This window comes from Gobius niger (assembly GCF_951799975.1).
Source record: "Gobius niger genome assembly, chromosome: 6".
Lineage (NCBI taxonomy): Eukaryota > Metazoa > Chordata > Actinopteri > Gobiiformes > Gobiidae > Gobius > Gobius niger.
In genome coordinates this window covers 26,770,369-26,789,887 of record NC_136857.1, presented here as the reverse complement: position 1 = coordinate 26,789,887, position 19,519 = coordinate 26,770,369, and positions in this window count along the sequence as shown.

Genomic DNA, 19,519 nt, shown 5'->3' with positions numbered 1-19,519 from the left:
ACACTATGTCCACGTCAGTAGGACCTAAAGACTTAAAATTTTCCAGCCTTGGACTGGACAATATTTGGAAGATTTTTTCAGAGGGATTTTTTATTATCTAATCCCTAGCCCCATTTATTGAGTTTTGAATGTCAAAAAATAAGGCGAGAATTTAATTTTTTACAAATTTTTCCACTAAAAAACAGCTTATTTTAAAATGAAACAAGATATCCAAAATCCCCTCTGAAAAAGTCTTGGTAGCTCATTCATCAATAAAATGAAACCATAAATTTGAATGTAGCTCTATCCATTATTCAGATTTCGTCGCCGAAAAGATGGGAAATTTGGGGCATTTTTAGGCATAAAACACCTTGTTCTTATATGAAAAAATAAAATGACAGAAAACTTGCAATGTATTTTTTTCTCACATTTATGCCAGTGATCGACAGCAAAAGTTTCAAATTGATATCTGTAAATATACATTGTTTCCCTATTCACCTGCAGTGTCTCGCCTGAAATTAAACGTCATCCATGTTTCAAAATCCCAACAATATCCTCGACTCTGACAGCCTGGTGGAAATTCTACATTGGCCCCATCGAATTTCACATCCATTTGGAATAACCCGGACTTGCAAATGAACAAAAAACCATTACATTTCCGCACATGTGTAGAGAAAGGCATCACACACCTACGGCACATCTTTAAGGATAACACACTGGTTTCATTTCCATACTTGGTCCAGGAGTTTGGTATCAGGAGCTCACAATATATAGAATATTTACAATTACAATCTTCAGTGCTTTCAGCATACAAAATCAGACAAATAAATCTGGAACTCCCTCCTCTGTCTTCAGAAGTCTTCAATATCAAGTGCACAAAAAAACTCACAACCAAAATGTATAAAATTATTACAAAGTCGGACAAAGCGATGGCGATTCCACATCTCAAATGGGAACAAGACCTGTCACTTGCTCCTGATACCAACTTCTGGACTCAGATATGCAATAACATTTACAACATGTCAAGAAATGCAAATCTACAACTGATACAATACAAGACAATACACAGAACTCACCTCACAGGCCAGAAACTCTCTAAATTCACCATAAACTCTGATACATGTACAAACTGCAAACAAAACAAGACAGACAACTACATTCACGCCATATGGTTCTGTTCACCTGTTTCAGTTTTTTGGAAACATCCCACATCCCACTATCCCCCTCACTCTGTCTCCTAGGAGATATCTGTACCATCACTCTTGACTCATCCCATACTAAACTACTGCTTGTAGCCATAACCATTGCCAAGAAAACCATGCTCACAAACTGGAAATCCAAAAATAATATCAGTGTACACCAATGGAAAAATCTGATGTCTGACTATATCCTTACAGAATCTCAGTCAACATTCCCTGAATTTATAATGATAGAACCCTCTCAATTCCAAACCAAGCTAATAAAATTTCTGCAAAATAGATCATTTCAGTACTCTTTGAAATATATTGTCCCCTTCTTTTTTTTATTCTTTTTTTTTAATTTTTATATATATATATGTATGAATATATATATATATATATGTGTTTTTTTATGTATGTATGTATATATATATGTGTATGTATGTATATGTATATATGTATGTATATATATATATATATATATATATATATATATATATATATATTTCTTTTGTTGCTTTTATTATTATTATTATTATTATTATTTTCATAATTAATGTAAGATTTGACATGAAATCATTTATTTCACTCATAACCTTTGTTCTTATTCTTAATAATTTTGTTTTCTTTTTTATTATTTTTATTATTTATTTATTTTTTTGTTAATTGTCATCCATGTCAATTATACAATATATAAACACAAGCATATAAAAATGTAAATACACATACTTTTCTTATTCTCCTCTCCCTCTCATCCAATAACATCTCCTCTGGTTCCTTTCTCTTCCTCTTCACTATCTCTCTCTCCCTTTCTGCTCCCCTTTATTTTTAATTTTCATGAATTATATGTCCCCGAGGTTATGCAGTGCTTATAATGTATTTTTTTGGGGGGGAATATATATATGTATATATATATATATATATATATATATATATATATATATATATATATATATATATATATATATATATATATATATATATATATAGGTGTAGACTGTGCAAAGAGGCCAATGAGACAATCCAGCACATAACTGCAGGGTGTAAGATGCTGCAAGGAAAGCTCACATGGAGCGCCATAACCAAGTGGCTGGTATAGTGTACAGGAACATCTGTGCAGAATATGGGCTGGAAACCCCAAGGTCAAAGTGGGAAACACCTCCAAAGGTGGTCGAGAATGACCGAGCCAAGATCCTGTGGGACTTCCAGATACAGACTGACAAAATGGTAATGGCGAACCAACCGGACATTGTGGTGGTGGACAAAGAGCAGAGGAAAGCCGTTGTGATCGACATAGCAATACCAAGCGACTTCAACATCAGGAAAAAGGAACACGAGAAACTAGAGAAATACCAGGGGCTCAGAGAAGAGCTGGAGAAAACCTGGAGGGTGAAGGCATCAGTGGTGCCCGTGGTCGTTGGGGCACTCGGGGCACTGACCCCCAAACTGGAGGAGTGGCTCCAGCAGATCCCAGGAAATACATCAGACATCTCGGTCCAGAAAAGTGCAGTGCTAGGAACAGCAAAGATACTGCGCAGAACCCTCAAGCTCCCAGGCCTCTGGTAGAGGACCCGAGCAGGAGGAAAAAGAGACCGCCCGCGGAGGGTGAGGAAGAGTTTTTTAGTTTTTAGTTTTTTATATATATATATATATAGGGTGGATACACCAAAAACACTGCTTGATCAAGTGAGTAGACTCTCTCCTCATCAGGTCAGAGGGTTGCTCTAAAGTGATGGAGCGGTTGCTGCTCTGCTGCTGCCTCCCCACCTCGGACAGGCAGCAGCAGAATTTAAGCACCATGGTCTTACCCCACCTCAAAATTAAAGAATGAAAAAATAATAATAATAATTAACGACTAATGTAGAGGTGGATGTTAGACAGGTAAAAACACTTCTCGATCAAGTGAGTGACCCTCTCCTCATCTGGTCAGTGGGTTGCTCTGAGGTGATGGAGTAGTCCTTGCTCTGCGAGCTGCCTCCCCAGGGTCGGGCTGCAGCAGAGTTTAAGCCCCTGGTTTTACATCCACTTCAAAAAGAGTATTGAACTTATATAAGTAAAAATGATTAATAAATAAATCAAATAAAATGATAAGAATTGTATAATTGGAGAGAAATGTCTTCTATTTGATTGATTTTACTATTATATATTCTAGTTGTATGACTATTACTATTATTATTATTATTAGTAGTAGTAGTATTTTTCTGCTCCTTTCTATACAGCCAAAACTCTCCTTCTCTTGTGTTTCCCCTATAAACATATCCAAGTCGCACTTAGCATTTCATACAGGCACGCACACACATGCACACACGCGCACGCACACACGCACACACGCACACACACACACACACACACACACACGCACACACGCACACACACACACACACACACACGCACACACGCACACACGCACACACGCACACACGCACACACACACACACACACACACACACACACACACACACACACACACACACACCTACACACCTACACACCTACACACGCACACACGCACACACGCATACACATGTAAATAGAATTTAAGGTAGCACTTCTAACTTGTGCCTTCTTTTGTTGTTGTATAGAATTTATGGTTATTACACGTCAGTGGACTTGTCTACTGTTTTTGTATTGTTTTCACTACCTTAAATCAAAAAAACAAAAAACACTACAGCAATACACTATAAACAAATTAATTAACATGGGGAAGTTGACTACAAACCGCTGACCCACTGCTACTTTGTAGAATAGAATCGATTTTATTGTCTACAGAGGTCGAAATTCACCGACACATAAAAACACCAGACTAGGACAGTACAAACAGGCCCAGTAGAAAATAAATACATAATACAAAATAAATATTACACAGTTCAGTACATTTCTGTGGCGATGTGTGTTTTGGCCGCTGCTTCATTCACAATTCCCACAGCACGAGAGACAAAACCTTTCTTAAACACAGCCTCTTAGCCAGTGTAACTCTGAATCGCCTCCTAGAGTTTAAGTTCAAACTGAGGGTTCAGAGGGTGAGCGGAGGCAGAGGCAATAGCTCAAGCTTTAGTCAGTGTATCTGCTTTGATCAGTAAAACATATAAAGTTTGGCTTTGTTTAACACGTGGAAAAAGAGACAATATTAAAGGGGGGGTATTATGCAAAATCGACTTTTTCATGCTTTACATCATGTTATGATGTCATTCCCTCATTAAAACCATGCCTGAAGTGTTGCCTTGGCACATTCACGTATTTTCGAGTAATCTGTAAAAACTCTGATGGCGGCCATTTTAGGGATAAAACGCCTGATTCCTTCAGGGAACGCCCTCGACCTCCAGGATACGCCTCCGACCTTTCGTCACCAGCCGAGTAACCAACCACTGCTCCTCAGCAGAACCCCCTCCCCGCAGTGTCTAAGATGCCCTAAGATGTAAACAGAGTCATCATGGAGGATTAGCTTCATGTGTTGTGAACCGGAGCCACAGCAGACTTTTACAAAGACACACATCAGTGTTTCTGTTACCGAAACACCCAGGATTAAAACCGGTGACAAGAGTGCTTATTTCAGCGGCTGGTTCTGCGCTGGGCCTTGATGATGCACAGAGCCTCCGGAGAAAGCTAATGCTAAGCTAAACCTCGAGTCATCACGTGAAAACGAGAAATATGCACAAATAAAGTCAATAAAACCACAACACACATAAAGAACCGTTTAACAATGATCACACACGGAGCCTGGCTTGTTGATTTGGAAGTTTATTGCTCACATTTCATCTACAATGGGTCATAGCCGAGTGGCTTTCTCCCGGAGCTAACAAGCTAGCCGCGACAAGCTAACGGGAAAATTCACTGAATACAAGCAGCATATTATGCATTGAAAACGCCACTAAAACAGGCAACTGCTTGAAGCAGCCTTTATGGTGATCACACACGGAGCCTGGCTTGTTGATTTTGTAGTTTACTGCTCACATTTCATCTACAGTGAGTCGTAGCCGAGTGGTTTCTCCCAGAGCTAAGGTTTTATTAGCCGCGACAAGCTAACAACCTTCACCTTCACAACATTCATTGAAAACAGGCAGCATATTATGCACAAATATCGTCAATAAAGAAGGCAACTACTCGAAGCAGCCTTTATGATGATCACACAATGAGCCTGGCTTTACACATTTGTGGTTTATTGCAGACTTTTCATCAACAATGAGCTGTAGTCGATTATAACAAGCTAACGGGGTAACCTCGAAAAACCATTGTCCACCTGCACAGATAATGTCCGTCTTTTGAATCGTATGGGCTCCTGCAGATCCTGGTGTCGTCCATGGGGGTATAGTTAGAGATCCATAGGGCATGGCAGTTGCAAAAAGATGCCTCCAAACAGCAGTTATTTTTCAGGCAAGACCCTCTTCCAAGCGTCCGGTGTGGAAGGTTCGTCTCCAAATAATATCCTGTGTGGCCATTGTTCACAAAGTGATAAACAGTAGGTCCTTTCCAACAATAAAAATTAAAATGCACCAATTTTTTTCAATACTGTTCAGAGAACGAGCGGAGTGTTGTGATGCCAAAGACAGCGTGTGGAGGGGGCGTGTTGGAAAGGGTCAGAGGTTCTTAAAGAGACAGGGGCCTATTTCAAGTCATTTGCTACCGCCATTTTGAAAGAGTAATTTTATACAAGGCAGTTATTCTAATTTACTGCATTGACAGACCAACAGAAGGTTTCGTCATCATTGTAGTGTGCTATAGACTGGTGCTATGTGGCTGAAAAAAGCATAATACCCCCTCTTTAAAATTGAGTTGCTACATAAATACAGAGCGTAGGCTTCACAACAATCAGCTAAAAGGCTCAAATTCGTTGTCGCTGCTGTCTGTTGTGTTGAAAGGTCAAAGGTTACCTGATCTCGGGAGCTCGGGCATCAAAATGATCTACCCGTTTCCCAGTGGAAAATACGAGATGAGGTGCCGTTCATGTGCAATTTTCCACTCAGCAAGTTGTATTTACCATAATCACAGGACCATATGAAGGCAGCATAATGGTGAGTGGACTTTTATTGTAGACAGCCTTGTTTGCGCAATATTCATGCGCGCTAATCTGGATCTTGATAAAAAGTGCTCACTAACACAGATTTGTGAACAATGTTTGAGAGAAATGAGTCTGATGTGTATACAGAAAAAGTTGTTTGGATCGTGTTATTGAGTGTATAATGTATGTAGTTAGAGTCTAATGAAACAGTTGAGAATGTAAGTTTACTTTAAATGAAAATAAATACATAAAGTGGACTCCTTTATGGGCTCACCCCCATGTTGACAGATGAGGAGAAGATAAAAAAAAAGTTATTTTATCTCACAGTGGGGAAATGCTTCGACACAACAGCCAGTACAGCATTAACAAGGAAAATGGTTGACAAATAGTAAAAATAGACCACTATTTAACTTGAATATGAATATGTAGAACTACATAAATCTGATAATCCTCATGTAGAAAATACAAGACACATAAGAATAGCAAAACTCATAAAACTACACATAAAATACTAGATACAGTATGTACACAGTGTAGTTGGTAGAATAATTGTTCTTGGGAAATGTCACAACACCGAATTGCACATTAAAGATCCTAAACTCAAACAACCCAGTCCAGTTGAGAACTTGTATGTCATATCAAGTGTCCACCTATTCTGCTTTACGGGGTGCGGTGCAGCCGTCGTTGACACTGTTCGCTTCCATCTCCTCTACTTTTATGGGATGCATGTTCCATCTCAGAGACAGACCATGCCCAAGGTGGTTTTCCAACTAAAGATAAAAGACAAGATTATTTTTGTCGAAGAAAAAAACAACTGCAATGCTTTGAGTACTTGTAGGAAACGTACCGTTTTTAGAAACTGCTCACGTATCATAGGCTCAAACATGTCAGCTGTCGTCTTGAATGTTATTTTCTCCTTGAAATTTGACATTTTAACTAAGGTAGAAAAAAAACTGTTATGACAAATGGGTTAATGCAAATAGAGGTCTGCACTCGCACCAGGTTGGCCTTGATGGAGGCAGGTGATGTTGAGGTGAGAGTCAGTATTTAAATCAAACAGAGTCCTTTTATGTTTATTACTTACTGGGTGAAGCCATAGTATCAGGCAACTCAAAGTGTGGGTTTTGTTTTGAATTTATACTGAGTAGTTAATGTAAGCATTAACATATACAACTTTTGCCTCATGTGAAATCTTTTCTGTAAATATAAAAACACACACATTGCATGTTTAGCAGAATTGTAAACGGTTCGCAAACCTTTCCCAACAAGTACCACCTTCCAAGTGCCGCCAGTCCTAGATCAAACTAAAGGTCTAAAATAGACCTAAGTTTTGTTTTACTTTGTCTAAACTGGGTGCAAAGCTACGGAGCCCTGGAAGTGACATCAGACCAATATATATATATATATATATATATATATATATATAGAGAGAGAGAGAGAGAGAGAGAGAGAGAGAGAGAGACACAGACAGACAGACAGACAGAGATTTATATATATACAAATATAGATATATATACACCACAAATTACACCGAGATTTGCGGTCTAAATATATGAATATATAATATTTCTTACATTCTTTTTTCTTTTCTTTTTTACTCCCCGAGATAATTTTCTCGTTCCCCCAAGATAATTTGTGGTATTTTTTGTTCTGTTTTTTAAATATGAAAATGTTCTGACTTTTTTTTTAAACCACAAATTATCTCTGGGGAATGAGAACAAAATCTTGGGGGAATGTGATAATTTTCTCACTGGGAAAAAGTGAAAAAAAATAATAATCATAAATTGTTTTGAGGAAATATAATATTATTATATTATTATTATATTATTATTATTAATTATTAATTATTATTATTATATATTTTTTATACCCCCAAAAATGTTTTTGTCTGATGTCACTTCCAGGGCTCCGTACCACAAAAAATCTCTACTTAGACATAAATAAAATGATCTTGAAATAAAAAGGAATAAAGTCTACAATTACAGCTGTCCCTGAGTACCACCTGGACAAGCCCAAGAAACACCAGTGGTATCAAGTAATATTTTAAGCGCTTGAGACTTGTGCTTCTAAACACAAACAAGGTGCACTCTGTAAATCTTCAGCTCCAGATTTGACACAGTAAGAGCACATCAGTGGTCCCTCGCCAAACTTTTTTTGCAGAACGGGTGTGGTGGGGTGAGTGGGCAGGTGCTCGTGTTTAACTCAGAGTGGGTTATTCGCTTGCCCTGTGAGAGCTGAAAAAGGATGGAGCCTAAATGCTGAAGGAAGTGCATGAGGCAACACAATGTTATGGAGGAAAAGATGATGAGGCTGTGAAGGGAAAGCAGCAAACCACGCCTCTTTAACAACAACAACAAAAAACTAACAAGGCGCAAACCAGGTGTAAGATCGGGCCCTATGTCTTCTAACGGGCTTAGGGCACAATTAGTGATAGAAGCAGCACCTAGTACTGATCGATTTTGTTTTGTGTGCTGGTGTTTTTATATTTTGTACCACTTTTATTCTGAATGTTTTTTCTCTGTGTTTTTATGTGAAGCACTTTGGTCTGCCAAGTGTTGTTGATGAAAATGAGACAAAAATCTCATATTGAGGGGATTTGATGGATTAAAAAAAATACTGAAAGTCCAAGGTATACAAAAGTAGAAAAGTATGCTTAAAAAGATATACACTCGTATCAGTTACTTTTATGTTTGGGGTGATGATGCACTAATAAGATTACAAAACAATCTGAAGGAGTTACCTGCATGGCAAACAAATGCATACATGTAGTGACAGGGGGCGTCATTCCAAACATAGTCTGAATGTTGAGTGGCACAGAACTCAGACCCTCCGGTGTTGCTAGGTTGCCCTGATAACCATTTCTTGTAGGTACTGGGGCTGCCGTCCGACCACCTCCACGGGGTGCGGTACAGGCCGATCCACACAGAGGAGGTTGTGGTTGGAAGGAGGTCGGTCACGGCTTGGTTTTCAGCAGAGGTCTCGATCATGGCCAGGTCGTGATAGTGCTGTCTGCAATAGGACCGAGAGCTGGTCCAGGTCATCGCAGTGTTGATCAGAATGTAGTTTTTAGTGCCTGATGGTTGGACTGAAAAAGAAAAAGAGAGACATAGATGAGACATAATGTCACTGTGACATTTTATGGCCCAAGACTTACCGGTATAGCACATGAAATGTATTGACGTGGCACACCCGAGGTCCCACCATAGGCCATTTTGTATGTAGACACAGAGTTCTCTTCCACCACTATTGTTGGGATCAACCGAGGCCCAGTTCTGGAAGCCTCCAGGGCTGGTGGTCCCGGTGGCCGACCACCTCCAGGAGTTGGAGTCAGAGGTCATCGCCCCTTTCCATGAAGCGGGGTCATCGAACAGCCCGATCCAGGCCCAGGTGTTGGACGGTATTTTTAATCTGTGCACGTCTTCTGCATTTTCTAATGTGGCCAGGTCAGTGTGGTGCTCCCTGCAGTACTGCCGAGCTTCTGCCCAGGTCACTTTCTGGTTGATAAAGCTGTACTTGACTTCACAGTGCACAAGGACGATCCCTGGACATTTGGAACAGTAAATATTAAAGTGATCTCTTATTTTCAGTGAGTGCGTTCCGTCTTCCCTGCTGTAACAATGCTTTAAGTTAAGTTGTATATTGTATAGAGTTGAAAATACATTTAGTTATGTTTTTGATGATGAGTAATAAAATGCGATTTAGCATTATGAATCAGAACAGCAGAAAAAGAAAAAGACTTTTTGTTCAGCCAACTTTTTAAGCAAAAAGTAATCTATACGTACCACAAAGCAGGTATACCAAGAGTACTCCAAAATGCATCCTCGAGACAGTATATTTCTGTTTTATTATAATATTTAGACGTTTTATTAAAAAGAAAAAGGCATAATACGATGCTCCTTGCCTACTCTTTGATTTTCATGTGTGCTGCGATGGTACAAGGTGATTTGTATATTGTCTGCGCAGCACATATGCAAATCCAAAATGGAAAAGAGTGTCCTCTGACCAACGCATTTGCATTTCTCTGTTTAAATTTTTTTTATTTTTTTTATTGATTTCATGTAATATTCGAATTTTCTGAGATTTTGAATTTGGGGCTTTTACAAGCTGTAAGCCATAATCATCCAAATTAAAACACAAAGGCTTGACACATGTCAGTTTGCATGTATGGAGTCTATATAGTCTATATAGTCTATATAGTTTGCCTTTTGTCTATATAGTTTGCCTTTTTCAGCGAACCACGTTGTTTTTCTGGATACTTTTGTACGTCTTTACCGTGTTTTTGTGGAGGTTTGGTGGATTTGTTTACTTAGAGAGTCCAAAATGGTCCTGAAGAAAGCAGCTTTTTGAAGGTAAACAAACTGCTAGCTTATCAGCTAAACCCATTTGAGATCTACAAACATCTTCTTCTGAGACACTGAACAGTGAAGAGGCACCAAGAGCCCCCACACCTGCAGCACGGAGGAGGCGTCACAAGAGGAGCTACAGGAAACAACAAAAGGGACCAACAAGGAGATGGTGATAGACTGTGGAGGGAGCTGTGCAGGAGGAAGAGGAAGGACGAGGTGGAGCTGACCAGTGCAGGACACCACGCTCTGAGACGGGGACAAGCCCAGGAGGCGGTGCACCGTTTCAGATGATCAGAGGAGACAGAGGGCAGCTACAGTTTCTCCATCCTCCAAGGTCATGCGGGTGGAGTGGCTGAAGGACAACGAGGTCATCGACCCGGCCGAGGACAGGAACTTCTACATCACCGTGGACCACAACCATCTTATCTTATATCATATTGCTGGGTTGCAATCACAGCGTTCTAAAGGCCTATATTATTATATAGAGGAAAAAATACTTTGTTTTTGAGGAAATTTTTGGTCTTGTACAGAGAGATCATGGACCCAGTGACTGATATTAATGATCGTTTTTTAAATTCATATATTTTCTTTTTAGCTACGACTTGTGAAAGTGTAATGCTGTTAATAGGAAAAACTGGCTCCTGCCCCCCGCTGGGTCCGATGACATCATCACATTCTAGAACCTGCAACCCAGCAATATTAGTTTCACATTTTAAATTGAGTTACAGAAGTACAATATTTTTCACAATATCTCACAATATTCTAATTTTACACTGCACAAATCTGGCCTTTATGGCAGAGTGGCGAGAACAAGCCATTTTTAAAAGAAAACCACAAGAAGTCCCGTTTTCTTTTTGCCACCATGTGGCCTCTGCGAGTCTTCTGGCAAACAGCAAATGGGACTTCTGGTTTTCTTTTAAAAATGCTACTCTGCCAGACCAGATTTGTGCAGTGTAAAATTAGTAATAATTGTTCTGTGGACAGTTTCCCCCACCTGAGCTGTAGCTCTCTGCAGCTCATCCAGGGTCATCATAGGCTTCTTGGAAACAGCTGTGGTCAGTGCTGTCCTTGTTCGGTCAGTAAGTTTAGGAGGACGGCCGGGTCTTGGTAGGTTTGTAGTGATGTCAGACTCTTTCCATTCCTGGATGGTGTATTTAACTGTACTCCGAGAGATGTTCAAAGCTTTGGAAATCTGTTTAGAACTTAACCCAGTTTTATTCTTCTCAGTAACTTTATCCCGGACGTGTCTGGTGTGTTCTTGGACTTCATGATGCATCTGCTCCACAATAGTCTCTGAACAGAGAGACCATCACAGAGCAGTGTTTGAACTGACATTAGATTACACGCATGTAGACTCTTTTTAGTAATTCGGTCAACATGCGATCATTCAGAAATCATCAGGAAACTTCTGAAGGCAATTGTTTCACTAAAAGGAAAGGGGGGCCGCGACACATGCACATCCCACTTTTTTCAGTTTTTTATATATAAAAAAATTCCAAATCATGTATCAATTTCATTTCACTTCACGATTGTGTGTCACTTAGTGTGTGTCTTTCACATGAAATTTCAAATAAATATATTTATGTTCATGTTTTGGAAACAGGGTTATATATCATTCTGGGGATAAAATTTCCCAAACCATTCTTGATTACGGACACATCGAGTCACTGTTTTTGTGGAAACTTATATGAGCGAGTTTATCTATAGCTAACCATGTCAGGGCTCATTGCTGAGGAAACAGCTCAACATTGTGGTTGTGTATTATGCACTTTATTACATCTTTAATTGGTAAATATTAAAATTCATCAAACATGTTCAGTGTTAGGCCTAATAACTGATTCTCTGGGTCTTAAACGCACATTAACGCTGAATGAAGCATGTAGCATTTGCTCTCATAAGCTACAAAACTGCATCATAGGCTGTATGATTTTAATTTAATGCATATATAAAAGGGACAGACTAAAAGCTGACGCTGTAGTGGCATTATAAAGCAACCAGCGAAAAAGCTACACAGGCAAATGTCACTGACAAGACAAGATCACAGTGGGTTTAGCAGCTCAGTTTTAAAAAGTTGAAGAAGTTTAAAAAAAAAAAAGTTTAATGCAATGGGGGTTGCGTGTGGCCCTCGGGCTTCTTTTTAAAACCTCTTAACCCCGTCTTAACAAAGTGCATTTTCTCCAATTCAGCCAAATCTAAAAGGATACCTTGTAAGCCACTGTCACGTCTCATTTGAAAGCTAATGCTGCATGCACACTTAAAGGAATAGGCCACCGTTTTTACATACTAAGATAGGTTCTTACCTCACTTTAGTCGAGTTAATATATCCCCGTCTGGTCTTTGTCCGTGCGCTCTGCCAGGCAAACGGAGCACATACGCAGCCTCTCCCACATGTCACATAGCTCCGAAAAAGCTCACGATAGAAGCTACCAAGCTCTTCCACGTGTTCCCTATTTAAATAAAGTTACGTGAAGTGTTTTCATGCGAAGTATATTTACACAGAAATGTAACGTGTCGATTTTATAAGCAAATAAAAAGGGGGACTATATTGTGAGGCGTAATGATATGAGGAGCACAGCGTCCGCGTAGTAACTCCTAAAGACTTCCCCCGCTCACTTCCGTCAATAACCTTTAGGAGTTACTGCGCGGACGTTTTACTCCTCGTATCATTACGCCTCACAATATAGTGCCCCTTTTTATTTGCTTATAAAATCGACATGCTACATTTCTGGGTAAATATACTTCGCATGAAAACACTTCACTTAACTTTATTTAAATAGGGAACACGTGGAAGAGCTTGGTAGCTTCTATTGTGAGCTTTTTTGGAGCTATGTGACATGTGGGAGAGGCTGCGTATGTGCTCCGTTTGCATGACAGAGCGCACGGACAAAGACCAGACAGGGATATATTAACACGTCTAAAGTGAGGTAAGAACATATCTTAGTATGTAAAAACGGTGGCCTATTCCTTTAACCGCACTGTTGCTTCTATTCGGACGCTTGAAAGGCTTTATCAGATGCTCTTATGTGGTCGCCTCAGGCCGAGCCACTGCTGCGCAATTCTGTAGAGGAAAAAGAAAAAACATTAAGATATGAATGAAAACGGTTTCCTGATTCTTTGTTTGTACTTTGGTGACAGAGGAATAGTTTTACCAGCCAACATTTCTCCGACACTTGAGGCAAATCTCGCCTCTCTCCCTCTTCCGGATATTATTTAAATATGTGTGGGTTTGAGTGTGTAGTACCTGTCTGTCCGTGTCTGACAGGTACTACGGACATGACAAGGGGATTTTATCTCTCACAATAAATCCCCTTTAAAACATGGTGTAACCCAGTGCTTTGTTAAATGTGCCCGCATTTAAAACTTTTATTGAAGCGTATGATCCGAATGGCTGGGCTCAGGAAAGGCTTTTTAGACCACAGCTGCTGATCGTCATGAATACACTTCCTCTTTTCAGACGGTGTGTCCTTTGTGACACGAGCGAAGAGGTGTTATGTTGCCCCATAAATATACATAACAACGTGGACGCCGAGGAGCCATGCGGAACTTCGAAGGAATCTGGCTTGTTGCTCTTTAGTGGCGTTTTTCTTGCTTCTTCACACTTTCTCAGCGCTTTTTGTTTGTCACTTTTCTGTTACTCTTTTGTTGCTATTTTGAAATGTTCACTGGAGAAAATGAGCTCGGTTAAGGTGGGAGGTAAGAGGTTTTACTGATCTGTGGCCCTCCATGCTATACACACATCAATTGTCAGCCCTTGATGAATTAAAGTTTGGACACCCGTGGTCTAATGTCTCTGAAAGTTAGACGTAGAGTGGCAACAGTCTACATCAGTGTTTCCCAACCAGGGGTGCGGGACCCCTGGGGGTATTCGAGGACCTAGCAGGGGGTACTTGGAACTATTTCAGATTGAAAAAGGGGAAAATGTAACATAGTTTTTTATAGGAAGAGCTACATTTTTCAGTAAAATGTGTTGCTTTGGGAGAATTTTAGGTTTATTTTGACTGCAACATTGTCCTTTTCCTTACAAATACTACTTTTAAGTAATTACTTTCTAAATAAACTGTAACACCCTTGAGGTAGGGGTACACGTTGACCACTGAAAGGCCAAAGGGGTACGAAATACAAAAAACGTTGGGAACCACTGGTCTACATGACCTACAGTACTGCATCGGGGAGATCGGGCTATTTGTCACACTTTTTTTTCTCTAGTTTTCGAGTTCACTAGCTTGAGCCCTTGACTTGAAGTAGACCTCACTCTCTTTTCTCTATCATATTGCGATAAATAGTTATTAACCGTCAAACAACAAAATCGACTGTGACAATGTGCCCCATGTGCGGGGCAAGTTATCACAAGGCCTGGGGTTGTGCATTTTACATGTGGTGTAAAATGTACAACTAAATCACTAAAATGACCCAAACATACAGGCTCTATAAAATATAATGTGAAAATAAATTGATCATAAAAACATATTATACACAAAAGAAAAAAATGTCCCACCATTTATTCCCCATGTGACGAATGATCTGAGTGTCCATTTTACCAACAATGCAAGCTAGCTAACAAATGGCTTTAGCATGCTAGCTCTAAAAGGGCTCGAATCGAAGCTAACACCTGTGTCTTTCAGATCAGTGTCCTTTGTTTATGGCTCTAAAGCAGGGGTGTCAAACTCATTTTGGGTCGCGGGCCGAAATTCAGCTCCCACGGCGGGTCGCGGGCCACATATAATAGAGAAAATGTTTCCAATAAATGAATAATAATAAGCTGTGATTTGATCAAAGCCCCAACTTGACTGTAGCTTCATTATTAACAACGGCTTACACTTGTATTGCACTTTACAAGCCTGTGTCACAAGTTCCTGAAAGTGCAGTAGTCTTTATTCATTCACTTGGTGGTGGTAAACTGTTATTGAAGCCACAGCCGCCCTGGGGCAGACTGTCTGACATTTACCACATGGCTATATAATATACAATGTGTTGTTCATATCGTGAGCTCTTATTATGTCAGTGCCCTCTGCTGGACACGTGTGGAACTCTATTCTTTTTAATTTATTTAATGCCTCCTAGTGGCTAGAATGAGCATTCTGGTTATTCTTTAAAAATTCATAACTCCGCGCAGGAATGGGCTAGAGACGTACTTTTTTTTCGCACATACTCTGGAATTTATGCTCTACAGGGCAGGGGCCGGATTAAATCATCTTGTGGGCCGGATCAGGCCCGCGGCCAGTATGTTTGACACCCCTGCTCTAAAGGAAAGCTCTCACCCAAAAATAGCCCAGACATTAAAGTTTGGGGAAAAGCATAACAACAATTCAAATGTGTCCTGTCCTCATGTCTTCAGTCCAAATGAGAAAATTATTATTGGAAGAGAAGAGGAATACCAATACACATCTTATATATCAGTACCAGCCTACAGCACCCTCTAGTTTGGATATAAAAAGCAATGTGACAAACCCTGCGTGACGAATAGCCCCGGTCTCCCCTGTCCCATAGATCCCATAGAGACTTGTCAATTTTCAGACTTACTGTTCAGTGCCCTCTAGTGGTCAGTCCTATTTACAGCATAACTGAGTGGAGAAGCCAAAATATTTACGGTACTCAAGTAACAGTAAAAAGTAGCGGCTCAAATACAAAACAAGTACCTGAATTGAAGATGCACCACTCCTGTACGACTGAGAGCTTACACAGACAAAACATAAAATACATCAATGCGTCAAAATTAAAGCTACACTGCGTAGAATTTTACCCAATAAACAAGATTGAAATGCAAGCATTTATTTTATGACAGATATTTTCATCATTGAAAAATACCTCATAAAAGTGCAAAGAAACATGTGCTTTTGCTGTTTTTTTTTCTTAAAATATGACTAACTTTACCGAGAGTGGGTGCGTCTCCAGCTCGAGTCCATGGTAATGTGACTAAAGTCAGCAGAATTTGAGATTTAAACAGGTTAGGTCCTCATCCAAATCCTTTCTTTGATTACCCACTGCAGTAATAGCAGAGCTGGTCATTAGGAGCATGTTTTGTACTGATGGCAACAGTGTAGTCCAAAATGTTACGCAGTGTACCTTTAAGATGGGTCACTCGAAGATTTACTCACAGTGACAAGCTACTATTTCTTGAACTCAAGTAAAAGTACAGATACTTTCTAATATTAGGACTCAAGGAGAAGTCAAAAGTACTGTATGAGGAAAAATTACTTGCAAAAGTACAATTACTTCCAAAAGTGACTTAATGCAGTTTACACCAGTGTTAATTTCGTCGACTAAAATATTTAGTCTTAATTTTAGTCAAAGTGATATTATTGACGACTAAAATTGGACTAAAACTAAATTAAAAGTTTCTCATGAGACTAAAACTATGAGTAAAATGTCCAGATATTTTAGTCGACTAAAATAAGACTAAATAAAAATGAAAAGGAGAGACTAAAATCAGCCAAACTTCTATTGACCGTCTGAAAGAGCCTCATATCATTTAAATCCTCTGCCAAAGGATCCGCTCTGAGCTTTATTCATGTGGGAAAAGCTCCATTAAGTCGAGGACCTTGATTAAATATGATTATAATGAATATTATAAATGCAAAGTCGACTAAATTAGTCTTAATTTTAGTCGACTAAATTGACATGCAATTTTAGTCGACTAAAACTAGACTAAAATTGAAACGTTTTTTTTTTTACTAAATCTCAACTAAAATTAAATTACATTTTAGTCAAAAGACTAAGACTAAAACTAAAATAAAATATGTTGTCAAAATTAACACTGGTTTACACATTTTTTAGTAAAATACTTTATTTATTGATCATGGCCGATGTGTCAGTAGTTAAAATGACTCACTCACAACTAGTCAACTCCACACAGAAAAGCCCACGGACCAGGAATTAGACCATCAGGAAGGTAGTTTTGTAAAAGTATTGCTAATCCAATTAATAACAACCTGAAAAGAAAATGAAGGTTTAACATTTTTGAGGCGATTGGCGAATGCTGTGAAGAGAGTTGACCACTAGATGGCGGTGATAAGTAATCACTGAACTCCTCTGTAATCATTGTGCAGCTTGCAGAGCTGTTTTCACACTGCCAGGATCCACACTGTTTTAGGGATTTCAGTCTGTGATTGAAGTCTTTCTTGCAGGAACAATTACATTTGTTTGCAAACAATAAAAGAAGGAAGGCGTTGATTTTAAATTGTCAGCTGTGGTTCGAAGGTCTGACATTCTCAATATACCAGTTCTTCACAATTTACAGATTTAACAATGTTCAAGGAGCAAAACTGTCAACTACATGTAAGTAGGAGCCAATAGCACATTGCCCTGCTGTTGGCCTCTGCTACATGAATGAAATAATGATACTTACAGGGGTGGCAACTGAGTAAGTGCTTTATTTGTCATTGTATAATTGTACAACAAATTGCATAACAGTCTTCCTCCCTCTCTTTTTCGAGTTTAATTATGTATTATGGATGTGCATGTACATATTGTTAAAATGTTGTAAAAGCTGCACATGGTAATGCGTAAAAAGTCATTTGTGTATGTATATGTATATGTATAATGCAGATTGAACTCTGAATAAACAATCATGTATGTGTGTAAGTTGTTGCTACTGTTCACCATCAATTAAACATATCTCATTTCACAACAAAAAATAAAACAACAGGGCCATAAGCTTTCTGGGGCTTTAAACCAGTGTTTCCCAACCAGGGGTGCAAGGACCCCTGGGAGCACGTGAGCATTTGGCAAGGGGGTACTTGGAACAGCCTCGGATATAAAAAAGAAACAAAAAAAAATGTTAATACTAATATGTGTTTTATAAAAAATAGATGAGCAGAAAGAAGCATTGAGTTGGAGGAAAATGTTGAACATTTATGACAGTTGCTTCATCGATCAATATTTTTCTAGTGCCACAGTAAGGCCAATTACACATTCAAGAAAAGTCCATACTTTAATAGCAAATGAGGTCTGCTCCGCTTCTTGTCAAGGTGGACGCTGACACATCCGATTTGGCGTTAGACCTCTTATCAATTTACTGGTTTGGGATGTACCCTGTGATTCGAAGCTCTGACACAATCGCTTCAACTGCTTTGGAGTTTCATGAAGCTTGACTTTGCCCATCCCTAGTACTCAGACTATAAATTAATGCCTGAAGGGGTACGTGGAACAAAAAAGGGTTGGGAACCACTGCTTTTAACCATTTTAATATAACATTATAGAGTTCGGGAAAGTCTACAGTTACCATGGAGATTGGCCATCTTTGCAGCTGTTAGCATACATTTCCATTGACTAACATTAGGCAAGGCAAGGCAAGGCAAGTTTATTTGTAGAGCACAATTCATACACAAGGCAATTCAAAGTGCTTCACAGTTGCATAAATACAAGAAAACAAATAGAATCAATAAAAACATCAACATAAAATTAATCAATTACAGTTAAAGGTGAGAGTGCAGATAAAATACATTCAGTCGCACGGGCAAAAAGAAGTGTTTTCAGCCTGGAATTGTCAGAGTTGAGGCCTGTCTCACATACTCATGAAGACTGTTCCAGATTTTAGCTGTATGAAACTGAAACGCAGCCTCACCGTGTTTATTATTGACTTTGGGAACCACCAGGAGGCCCCTCCCTGAAGTTCTCAGGGCCCGAGATGGTTCATGTAACATGTCAGAGATGTACTTTGGAGCTAAACCATGAAAAGACTTGTACACAAGCAGAGCTGTTTTAAAGTCAATTCTCTGGGTGACAGGAAGCCAGTGCAGAGACCGGAACGCTGGACTAATATGGTCGTATTTCCTGGTTCTTGTCAGGACTCGAGCAGCAGCGTTCTGGATGTACTAGCTAAAAACAGTTTATGAAGTGGAGAAAATAGCCGTGGAACAGCTCCGTTAGCTGCTGAGTTACTGCGGGTAAATAGGATCTAACTCACTGTGGTGTCTAAGTGTTTTAATGTGAACAATAACTCCAGTATTTTAACTTCTAAAATCTCCATTAGTCGACAATTGCTGCTGCTAATGCCATAATGCTTAGCGATATGACGTCAC